Source organism: Cuculus canorus, chromosome 2, assembly GCF_017976375.1.
Source record: "Cuculus canorus isolate bCucCan1 chromosome 2, bCucCan1.pri, whole genome shotgun sequence".
Taxonomy (NCBI): domain Eukaryota; kingdom Metazoa; phylum Chordata; class Aves; order Cuculiformes; family Cuculidae; genus Cuculus; species Cuculus canorus.
Genome location: NC_071402.1, coordinates 53,514,205 through 53,527,277, shown reverse-complemented (window position 1 = coordinate 53,527,277; position 13,073 = coordinate 53,514,205).

Below are 13,073 nucleotides of genomic sequence, written 5' to 3'. Positions count from 1 at the left end.
CTAAGCACATTAACAGCAAAGTTTCTAGGCTACTTGTATGGCACAGTATTGAGTACCATAATCTGAAATAAATCTTAGGAGCACTAGAAATAAGTTTTGCCAGTGCTCTGAGTGGGTGGTTGAATTACCATGGCAAGCTAAGTGAACAATGATAATCAGAGCTGGCAGAAGGGAATTTTGCAATATAAAGCATTTGGGAATTGCTGGCTTGGGAAATTGCAAAGAACATTTCCAAATTTTTTCTTAATAAGGTCAAATATGAGTCTTTCCCTTTGTGATACTGGCACCAGAAATTTTATTTTATAGTTGAAATATATACCAGAGTTAGAGGACACAGAAATTTAGCTTTAAACTTTGTCATTATATATTGTTCATAGAAAAATAAAGATTCCCAGGATTATTGTGCCAATTTTGTTAGTATAAACTGCTAGCCTTCTCAACAAAACAGAAAAAAAAATAGCAGCTATCCCAAAGGCATTTCTATTAGAGGGAAAAAACCCCATGTAGTTATTATTTGTTTGTTTCAGTTGGATTTTGTTATTATTCACATGTAATTTATCAGTGGCCTCAATGGGCTACAGTCCATGGTATGCAACCCTACTAAAACAAAACAAAGTCCCGCCAGGGATGAAGTGGATCCGTTTTCTCCAGATTAATTTAATAGGTGAATGTTTCACACAATGAGGAAGCCAAGACTGCAGATGACTTGTTTTTTATTTTGGCACTTTTGGGAACAGATGGGAAAGCAGCAGCATTAATACACCTTAATGGATCCGCAGGACTGTGTTTATTATTTGGCTTCACTTCAGGTTTTCTTTTTTTTTTTTTTTTTCCAGTGACTCTGCCCTGCTGAATCACCTCAGAGTCTTTTCAGAAACTTTTCCCGTCATTTGTCTAGTGCAGTTTTTCCTTTGTTGTCATGCTCAATTGTAAGTTTCAATCTCAAAAAGGCGTGAACAGTCTCTGGCTGCTTTTGCAAAGTGACTCATATGTGAAGATGCTTGAAGGACTAAAGGGAATAGGTGGGAATATTGCCTCTTGGCCCCTGCTGTTGGTACTTTGGACACTGGGGAGAGCAGCTCAGCTTATGTGCTCTTTCTAACCAGCATCTTCTCTTGCCACTATTGGAAACAGAGGAGAGGGCTAGATGGACCACAGGAGTGATATTATAGGCATTTCCTGGAGAATTCTGTTCTCAGAATGAATTTTTATTTGTTACTGTATGATAGGACAGACATAAAACTGGAGAGGATACAGGTTATACATATTGGATGAGGTTTTGCTTCCAGTACAGTTTTGGTCTCCCAAAGAGGTGCAGATAACAAACACAGATACAGATTATAATCATTTAAATACTTTTATCTGGGGACGTTTTGATATAAGAAGCCAAGAAAAGACAGTAGTATACCATTTATTACCAAATTGTTTATATCCAGTTCATGATGGTGTTTCTGTGCAGTTGCAACTGTGGAGATGAGATGCAGCTTAGAAACAAAAAAGAAAACTTACAGTGGTGGTTTTGCTCAATTTTGCATTTACCCTACTTGTTCGATTCAAGCAAGCTCCTGTTATTAAGTAGAAAGATGTCATGAGCTTACCGATAAGTGAAGGCAAAGCATATTTGCTGATTTTCTGCCTTTGAACTTTAGTCCACCAACAAACCATCATGACACCCTGTGGAGGACCTCAAATTCGACTTGTGCCTGTGCTTGCCATTTTGTTCAGGAAGGTATTGGGTACATGTGTATCATGACTATGAAAACAGTTTGCCTTCTAAATTTATGAAATCTCAGATTTGCTTCCAGCTTTGTGAAAAGACACCATGCGTACTCTCCCCCACAAGGATCTATCTTGGCTCATCAAATGAGCTTTTGTAGCACTACCAAACTGCAGCGCTCCTGTGCAGAGGACTCTTGTCTGGTATCAGTCCACATGGTGCACACTGAGTCTAGGCTTACTTTTAAATGCAACATCAAAAATCTCTGGACTGCTACTAACAGTCCTGCCTCTTTGCATATGTCTTCTGTATGTTATGTTATGTGATATTCTGTATGTATGTTATGTGCAGCACGATTTTTTTTCATTTCTTGCAAATGGCAATTTCATTATATCTCTCTGATTGTTCTGCTTTCTGACATTTCAATCTGCCTTAGCTTCTGCTGAACTGGGAAACAATACCATTAAGTCAAACTTGAGAAAAAAGAGAGAAATTAGCAGACTCATAATTTATTAAGTGCAGTTCAGCATGACTCAAATAAGGACAAAGAACCATGTCTAAAAAAAGATTAGATACTGGTAAATTGGAAGTGCTTTCATCCTCCTTAAAGTTTCAACATTTGAGGAATGAGATATTGCAGGTCTGTTACTACATTGAAAATACATTTCTTGTATAATCATGCTAAGCACATGTGTCTCAGTAAAGATATAATGACAAAGCTATGTGGATAAATCTGAATTACAGCGAGTGTAGGATTTTACTTAGTCATTCAAGTTTTTACTCAGCAACCCAACTAGCATATCAAACCTGGCATTTACTTGCATAAAACAGATAGATAACTGAAATTCTGAGTAAGCCCCAGTTTCCTGGGAGATTACTGGTATTGCAACAAATAGGTAAAAAGGCTTTCACACACAGAATGCAAGGCCATGCATTTTCCTGGGTGATCCATAGTATCTAGTGCCCAAAGTGTGCCTCACTCTTTCTCAAAACAAGAGCCATAAATAGGCACGCATTTTGTGCCATTTTAATGCTGAGTATTACACATTCCAACAACTTCATTTTTTCAGCTGGTTATTTTTATTTTCCTTTGTTGTGACTGTGCAAGTGTGCCCAGCTTACTGAAATGCCACCCACTCCTTGAACAAAAAATCTGGGAATAAACTCAAAGATAAGGAAAGGGTTCTCCCTAAAAATAATCCTGAAACAAGGAGGAGATAATGCAGAAAACTGAATTAGAAAGCTGATCTGAATGCAGGGAGTATTTTGTTTCCAAACAGCAATGAATTTTTGCTTGAAACCCCCTGCTTTTTCTGGTTTTATTTTGAACCGCAGTTCCTAACAAGGAACATCACTAGACTCAGGAGGATGAAGGGAGTTTTTTATGGCAAGTCAGAAAGCTGTCTGAAAAATATTATATTTAAAAAAAATTAATATAGCCCTCTATTGTTTATAACGCAGTTATTACACATTCATAACTCATCACAGGGACTTCTTCACACTATTATCCTTAGCAATACAGCCCTCAAACTTACAGTCACCATTCTGGTAGCAAAAAATTCCTAAATCTGCATTTGTGTCAGAAGCAGTTACTTGGATGCCCTTAGGTTTTCATCTGACTGCTAAAATCTGTGTTGGACACTGGTGTCAGCTTGGTCCTTGTGTTGCCTATGTAAGCAGCATGGACTCTGGCTTCTTGGGAATCTCACATCTCGTGGTGGCAGGCAGTGGCAAGACTTTTCCAGGGACAACCGTGGGCAGGCCATCTGCTTAGTCTCAGGCACGGAGAATCAAGGGCAGATGTGATAAAAACAGAAATACAGAAGAGCTGATTCTGGGGCTGTTCTTTGTGAATGCAACCATGAAACTGTGTGTTTTGTAAAATCCAAGGTGTACACAATGTTTTTCTAGCAGATTTACAAGCTGATTTGCCCAGCCTGGTCTGTCAGAGTATCTAGAGGATAAACACTCAGCAAATCTGACCTTGAACTAACTGCCCCTCTTCTGAGGATTTAGAAGTTTAATAATGAGTTATGCAAAACTCCTGTTGTTGGGAAGCATTGTCTGTATGGGATCATGACCATTCTGTATACCGGCAGACTGCAATCCTTGTGGTCTCATTTTGATGTTAATGCAGTTTTATTCTAAGCTAAACTTTTCTGACAAAAATAAAATTAGTCCTTATTTATGCCACTGCAACCAAGGCCAGTATAAATGGTCGATCAAAGCAACTGTTCCATCTTCTAATAAGTGGGATAGGATGGACACTGGGAACTGTGACTCCATGGTTTTGCACTACTTTGGAGGAAGGCTGTTTGCACAAGACTTTGATACCCTAGACTTCTGCTACAGTTTTGGTCCTCCTCTAGATCGCTCTCCTAGACTGCTGGCCCTCCTCTATATCTTCAGTAATTCTTCCAGCCCTATAGACAAGGTTGCATATTTCTGTTGCTTTACATCTTAATTTTCTCTCTATGGTCAATTTTTTTCAGGGTGATTCTTTTCACGTGAATGGGGAAGGGCCAACTTGGTGATCCTTGAGGAATGTCAAAGTGTTTACAATTGGTAGTGGATGTAGAGAAAACACTACAGGCTGCTGACATCTGGACTTAAGCACAGGAAAAGGCTTGAACATGACTGCATTTCCTGCGCTGCAGCCCTCACTCTAGTAATAGGTATCTATGGGCGCCAACTTTTCCTTCATTTGCTGATGAAAATGAGTATTTGTGCTTGTGGAAGTTGGAAGGGCAGCCATCCAAATGTGGTCTGCTGTGCAACACATACAGGGCTTTCTCTGCACTGAGAGCAACTCTTGATGTTGCAGATCCTTTGATAATTTGTCCTTTACTAAATAATCTGACTCCTACTCTCATTATGTGTCTGAGAACTGTGTCTTCATTCAAACCTGAGGAGATGCGTCCCAGAGTCCTGAGGGAATTGGCAGATGTGGTTGCCAAGCCACTCTCCATGATATTTGAAAAGTCATGGCAGTCAGAAGTCCCTGGTGACTGGAACCAGGGTAACGTTGTGCCCATTTTAAAAAAGGGTAAAGATGACTCTGAGAACTACCGACCGGTCAGGCTCACCTCTGTGCCTGGGGAGATCATGAAACAGATCCTTCTAGAAGCTGTGCTAAAGCACATGGAGGGCAGGGAGGTGATTAATAGCAGCCAGCATGGCTTCACCAGGGGCAAGTCCTGCCTGACCAACTTGGTGGCTTTGTATGATGGGGTAACCGCAGCAGTGGACACAGGTAAACTGATGGACGTGATCTATCTAGACTTCAGTAAAGCCTTTGACACGGTCCCCCACAATATCCTTCTCTCTAAATTGGAGAGATACGGATTTGTTGGGTGGATGGTAAGGTGGATAAGAAACTGGTTGGATGGTTGTCTTCAGAGAGTAGTGGTCAATGGCTCAAAGTCTAGATGGAGATCCGTGACAAGTGGTGTCCCTCAGGGGTCTGTGCTGGGACCGATGCTGTTTAATATCTTTATCAATGATATTGAGAGCAAGATTGAGTGCACCCTCAGCAAGTTTGCGGATGACACCAAGCTGAGTGGTGTAGTTGCCACACTGGAAGGATGGGATGTCATCCAGAGGGACCTGGATAGGTTGGAGAAGTGGGCCTCTGAGAACCTCATGGGATTCAACAAGGCCAAGTGCAAAGTCCTGGGTCGGAGCAATCCCCATTTTCAGTACTCGATGGGGGATGACGTGCTTGAGAGCAGCCCTGCAGAGAAGGACTTGTGGGTGCTGGTCGATGAGAAGCTCGACATGAGCCGGCAGTGTGCACTCGCAGCCCAGAAGGCCAACCGTGTCCTGGGCTGCATCCAAAGAAGCGTGGCCAGCTGGTTGAGGGAAGGTATTCTGCCCCTCTATTCCTCTCTTGTGAGACCTCATCTGGAATACTGTGTCCAGTTCCAGAATCCTCAATATAAGAAGGATATGGAGCTGTTGGATCGGGCAGAGGAGGGCTACAAAAATGATTGGAGGGCTGGAGCACCTATCCTACGAGGACAGGCTGAGAGAGTTGGGCTTTCTCAGCCTGGAGAAGAGAAAGCTCAGAGGAGATCTTATAGTGACCTTCCAGTAGCAGAAGGGGGCTACAGGAAAGCTGTAGAGGGGCTATTCATAAAGGCTTGTGGTGATAGGACAAGGCGGAACACATACAAACTGGAGAGGCAGATTTAGAAGAGACATTAGGAAGAATTTCTTTACTATGAGAGTGATGAGGTAGTGGAACATGTTGCCCAGGGAGGCTGTGGCTGCCCCATCCCTGAAGGTGTTCAAGGCCAGTTTGGATGGGGCTTTGGGCTGCTTGATTTAGTGGGATGTCCCTGCCCATGTGAGGGGGTTTGGAACTAGATGATCTTTAAGGTCCCTTCTAACCCTGACTATTTTATGATTCCATGATCATAAATTGCATTTACTGCACCAGCCAAAAGAAACTGTGTCCAGAAAATCAGTCAATAAAATGTCTTTCTGTCCGAGAAGCTTGCTCACCTGACTTTGCTCCATTTGCCAAGAAGGTTAGAGATTTTTTAGTGCAAATAGTGACTTGATTCTGTTGGAAGGCAATGAAATTATGACATGCATATACCATTTTAAATTCTCTAAATGGCTTAAAAAAAAAATCTGCTTCACACTGCACCAAAGTTGCAAAAAGGGAAGCAGAATCCCAAAAATTGGTACACCTTTTTTTGATTTTGGCTCTCTGATTGCCCTGAGTGATGATTTTTGTGCTATTGCATTTAGGTCAGATACTGCTAACTTAATTTTTAGGAGAGGCCTAGAGCATCAGTTGTGATCATATGTATGGAAAGAAAAATACGAGAGCAAGTATGCCCTTTCACCTGAAGTATATGATTAGAAAACAGAGAAAACAACAGAAGAAGTAAGGACAAGAGCCTGTCCCACTCAATATGTTCAGTCCTTTCTTTGCACCTTTGTTTATTTGAAACTAGCTTTCCTTCTTGTTTCACTCTGCTCCTGTAGTGCATTCTGAAGTTGTCTTTAATTTCCAGCACTTTTTCCATTAGCACTATGTAAAATCTTGGCATAAAGAAGTTGTGATGGAAACATTTCCCAATTTCTTCTGTGTTTTGAACTCTTGATCTTTACTTTAGGAGACAATTTTTATCCTACCCTAGCTCTTAGCCTTTGTTCTATGCCTTTTACAGGTAATCTGGGATGTGGAGCAATGCTAATTATCTTCTGAAAACCTAATTAAATTAGAATTCTCCTTATCTATCACAGCAGTAATATCTTCAAAGAATTTCAACAAGTTAGTTAAGGTTGAATTCCTTTGCTTCAATTTAGTTTAAGTGTCTTGAGATGTTATCCCCCTAACAGAGAGCTCTTTAAAATAGCTTTCAATGAATTCTTATAACAAACTTCAAAAATCATTGGATCATCATCTCAAGTTTCCCGTGTAACATTTTTGGTAACTGACATTAAATTGTCTGTGTTTGTTGTTTTATACAAGGATCTCACTATAAGTTAGTTAACTTCGTATCGAAACTAAAGTTAAATAAAATGTATATTTAAAGGTTCTCTTTCTCCTCCTACCCGCTAATGCTCAGGGACATAGGTTTGAATAAATGAAATTCTACTAACCAATTACATGATCTACCTAACAGAATATATTCTTTCCACTTTGATTTAGAAGATTGATTCCTAGCTGAGAACTATTTGCTTTATATTTCTTCTTCAAGGGATGGAAACATAACAAATATGTAATAATTCTATTATTTTAAATCCCATAGTAACCTTCTATTTTTATATTTTCAAAATTCCAGTCAATATGCAAATTTAATATGTTGATTGGACAAGAGCATTTGGATTTGTGTAAAATTTTACTACTGAGAGCTATCCTATGACTTATGGTTGATTAATTTCTGCTTTAATTTTATTTTAAAAATAATTTCTAGTTTTTTTGTGATCTAGTGTCATGTTCTAACCTCCTATGCCCAACATTCTGGAAGTCCTGGCTTGCCAACTGCTTTTTTACGTGCATAACTATAAGCATATCTTAAGTTTACACTGTCCTGGAATAATTTCATTTTTCTTAGTAGTTTCACCTGTGCTTGCACAGAACCTACCCAACATGTGGCTCTTCTGAGGTAAAGGGCCAGTGGGGCTGACTCCATTTCTGCCATAGTCTGGTGCCTACCAGTTTTTAGGGACCTTTCAGTTCCGTTTCTGTACCTTCTGCATTTACAGTAAGGCCCTGTGCCTCCATTAGCTATGAGTTCAGCAGACACTTCTGCAGCCGTGCAAGGCATGGCTAGACCGGCACAATTTACAGAGCTGCATCCAGGGAGGAGGAACTCCTCATAAGTGTTGAGGGCTTGCAACAGCCTTGTTTGTCCCACTGCTGTGCCAGGGCACAGGTCAGCTATAGTAGCGTCTGTGTCAAATGGCTGCCACAGTTTGGATGGTGTGACTGTTTCTCTTTAAGCATCCTATAGGATCTTTAATTATGCTCATATTTAATTTAATGGCACTCTATAGTCATTTGCGTGAACTAAATTGAGTACAACAATATCAAGGGTATCTTGAACTGAAAACCCACTTTTGAGGCTAACGTATGTTTTAAGTAGGACATCCTTTTTGGCAGGTTTACAAGCATGTGTCAGACAAATGTTTTACAACAAAAACATTTTGCTACAATCGTGGGCTGATAGAATGACTGATTATCATTTAAGAGACCCTTTGTTCTGGCTCCTCAGAGGTCTTCTCATTTGTTTACAGTCTGATATTCATTTCTCTCCAAAATTGAATTCGTATGTCCCCTAATTCTTTTACTATGAGGTCTTTGTCTTTCCCCCCATCACTGATTTTCACAGTCCTGTAACTGATTTTCACAGTCTGAAATTACAATTCTATAACTACAGTGAATGTGGCTCACAGAGTGCGGAAGCAGTGAAGTTCAGCCCCAGAAAGCAGGGAATTGCCAGGACTACCTGTGGAGTACTGTATGGAAACACTTGTGTTAACTTTTAAAGAGATGCCATGGACACAGAAAGCAAACCAGCTGTGGCTTCACAGATGGGACTCCCCACTCTCATTCCTCATAACTCAGACCTCAGGCGCAGAGATTAATTAATAGCAGCCTGCTGAGGTAATGAAATACTATACCTGTAAGAGTTGCCTGCAGTCACAAAGTGCAGTGGATCCAGGAGTTGAACCTAGCCTGGAGTTCCAGTCTGGTGCCTTTTACCACTTCCTTCTCTCACATGACTGTTTACATTACTGACCTTTGGAAAAAAACCCCAGATATGTATATATGCTCATATTTGCACACAAGGTTCTTGCTTTTGAAACATCTTTAAAACCTTTGCAGTCCAAAGGTCTCTGTAAACTCTAGTGTGTCCAAGGAAAAGCACGTACTAACAATCAAAATTTGAATTCTCCTAACATTTGAATAGAGATATAACCAGCCTGGCAGATCCTGTTTTGCCACATTATTTCCCTTCAGCACAGAATGAAGGAATATAGGGATAGCTGCTAGATGGCTTATAGGAAAAGTAAGAGTAAGTGTTAAGGGGGGACAGCACTGGCTTAGCTCTTAGAGGGATTTCAAGAGCGTGGCTTGATTGCTCTTTACTGTAGACCTCAAGCTAATCAGCCTTGAGAGGAGAACTTTTTGAATCTTAACTATATTCTCAGCTGCCTCAAACTATTTCATTTAACCATATTGTGAACAAGCCGTCTAATTACTTTATGGAAGTAGAAACACTATTTCTTGGTTGTCCTCATCATGCAAATTAGTAAAATGTTGGATTTGTTGACTTTATTGGCTTAAAATTGAGATTTTTAGTTAACCCCACTAATCTTAATGATCCTTTTTGGATATCACAGTGTGAAATGGATGAGCTAGACTCTGCCATCAGAGTAGGTGTCTGGTCCTCTGCAGAAAGTGTGCTGTCCACTTTGCCAAGCAAATGCTACCTGTTTTAGCCTAGGTCTGCTGAACCCTGTCCTAAATCTCCAGCCTCCACCACTAAATAATGGATTTTGGCTTAGAAAAGGCACCACGAAGACAATGAACAAATGCAATCTAGCAGTCTCTCAGTTTCTAGACAGCCTTGAGGTTATTAGAAGCTGCTCTAATTTAGAAGAATCTTTATGTCCTCTGGGAAAGTGAAACTGCTGTAAAAGCAGAAGAGTGACATACAAATATTAAAATTAAAAATACAGATAAATAAGAGTGAGAATGACATATCTCTTTGGGTTTTCAGAGCTAATACATTTAGAAGTATTGTTATATGACATCGATGGGATGTGTTGCCCTTTTACAGTGTCATTTAGCATAAATTAAACAGAAAAAAATTACTAAATCTGAAGTTGAGGGAGAGTTTTGGTTATCTACCTGCAAAAAGCTTTCTCAGGGTATTCTGTACATGGCTAAGTTATCAGTTCACAAGCAACATGAACTGATAGTGGCATATACGTAAAATGCAAATACTTTATCTTCAGGCTCTTACATTCTAATGAAGGGTATGGTAGTCTGGAAAGAAAAAAAGATATTTCTTGTGTTGAACAGAAGCCCAAAATGTACAGATGATCTCTGTGTGCACACACACACACACACACAAATCAAAACACAGCTGTAAGGTCTAATATTAGGGGCCAGTAACCTTGATCATGCTCTTTTAATAATCTTCCTATTTGGGAATTCAAAGATTCAAGAAGGCCATAACCTTGAGGGCTTTAATCAGTCCTTGAAACTAGCATTGACAACACATCATCTGATTTTAGAAACAATATTATCAGGCTGCACTAGTAAATAGCGGCTTGGCCGTGAGATCTTTCTTTGGTGGTTGGTATGAAATTAGGGTGCCCTGGAAGATAAAACATCATCTTAAACATAAACATCACAGAGGTTTCCAGAAGGATGTTTCAGCTGAAAGAAATGTGCTAGGTGGCTACTACCACATTCCTGTGTCAATCAGAACACAGATAAAAAGCAGAAGTAAAAATCCTCCATGCTCCAAATTCCCTGCCAAGCTACCTCTTAACAGTTCAACCCCCTGAAGAGGGATTTTGCTAGGGTTTTCTGGTAAATAAATGAGGAATTACTGAAAAAGTCCACAAATCGACTTCATGCATGAATCTTCTTTCTTTTCCTTTAGCATTCCCAGTAGAATTTTTAAAAAATTGAAGCTTTTATGCATTTTGGACCAGCTGTTGGTTTTACAAAACTGCAGAATTTGCTACTTCCAAATGTACTATTTATTTGAAATCTTTTTATGTGACAGCTGACTCACAGTAAGCAGACAAAAAGTATAATTAAACTTTAACTCTTCATGTAATTTTATTCAGCTAGAGAAACCTGTGATGCATATTATAAATGGAATGAAATAAACAAAGTGTATGCATCTATTAAAACATAAAGCATAAGGGAGGTCTTAGGCCTTTCCTGCAGAAACAAAGCATCTTCATGGCAGATTTTGAATGGTTCCTTGTACAACCAATCTGACAATGGTAGAAGTACAATCCCAGTGCACAGTATTTCTGCAGTAGAGAACAGAATTAAGCTGAGCCTAGGGTAAGATAAACCTTAAATCATCAAATGCAGTATTCTTAATTGCTGTTAAGAATCAGTCACCTGAGTATTATCTACAGGTTTTAGGTTTGCTTGTGATGGCATATATGAATAATATACAGGATGGTGTTAAAGGAAATTTCCAGGGCAAAATCCATTCCCTATCATTTTTCTACCTTATAGCCACAACTCTGTGCAGTCCCTCCCGCATAATTGCTCAGTTGTATTTCAAAATCAGAATGATTCCTTGCATTCCTGGTTAGCACATTCAGAGGTTAAACATAAACCAGAAACCAACACTGACTATCATTAAGCATTCCTGCGCCAAATACTTTACTGAAGTAAAATGATAAAAGCTCAGCACGTCATTCTTGGCAGGTATGACTGTTTTTTTTTTTTATGCTTCTATTAATATTCTTGTTTTACTACGCTCTCAGAATTACTTTTATTCATCTGTGTAATTCAGCTTTGTTTGGTCTTGTGAGCGATGATTTCTGATTCAGACCTGTGAACACATACCAAAAAATGACTGCTGGAGTTCACAACTCAGTTTTATACATTATAATATACTGCTGTGGAGTTAATGTGAGCTGGCAAAATGCTAGGTGAAATCTAACTCTAAAAGGCAGCAGCACAGATGGACACCTATTTACTTATACATTTTTCCCACTTAACCAGAATGTGTACAGGCTCTGTGTGATGGACTGTAGTTTGGTTTCTGCTTCCTACTCACATTTATATCTATTAGCACAGATTGTTCACATTCAACTGCCAAACACCTTTCCACCGATGGCTTGCTTCAATATGTAGGAATGTTTTATTTTTCCTTGCTGCTCTCTTGCAGGGACTCCAGGAAAGGGAGGAAAGGGAAGAGCGGTTCACAAACTCTGGTCCGCGCATCTAGAGGTCATGGAGCTGAATTAGCTTTCAATCAGTGCAACACCCATACAGTATTTTAAACCCTGTTATTATCAAAAAATACTAATTCCTGACAGTGCCAGTTTTTCTGATCTTAATTGAAATTGGCATCCAAGATAAAACCACAAACTTAAAAAATATTAAATAAAGCCTATGGGAAGAGTAGAGACACATATGGAATGATGTACCATCAATCTTATATGGTCTATCTTGCTGTTTCTGAACTTCTCCACCTCTAATGCATTCATGCAGATTAAAGGCTTGACAACAAGAAGGATTATATGTCTCTGGAACATTAACAGATTCGATTACATCTCTACAGCACTCAGAAGTGAAAGATTACTAGGATCTTTCCCAACCACATTCCTTCTCTTCTGAAATTTGGTAAAAGTGAAAACATTATCAGTACATAAAGTACTTGACGGTACCATCCATTAATTTTCTCTCTTTTCATAATATCGTTACAACATGCAATATTTTTACAATACCGTTGCAATAATGTCATAGATTCATAACACAATGTGTTTTCCTTATGCAATAAACCCCACTATCTTATCCATTTAGTTTGAATCCAGCAAGGATTGACAGATGTAACTTCCAAGAAAGGCTGCCAGGCAAAGATAGACCAAAGCATGGAAAAAGGTGACAGTGCTCTGTTTTCCTCCTCCAGTGGAAGAATTGAGACAGTTGGGATTGCCTTTGTGTTTCCTGACACTTAAACAAATTTTCCTTATCTTCTTTACAAAAGCTGCTTAATATAGCAAGAGAATAAACATTAAAAAAAGTGCATGAATATGTATAATAAATAAAGTAATGGAATCCTCCTGAATATTTGAAATAGCTTTAAAAATTTTGACCAGAATCCCTCAAATCTGATTCTATGCA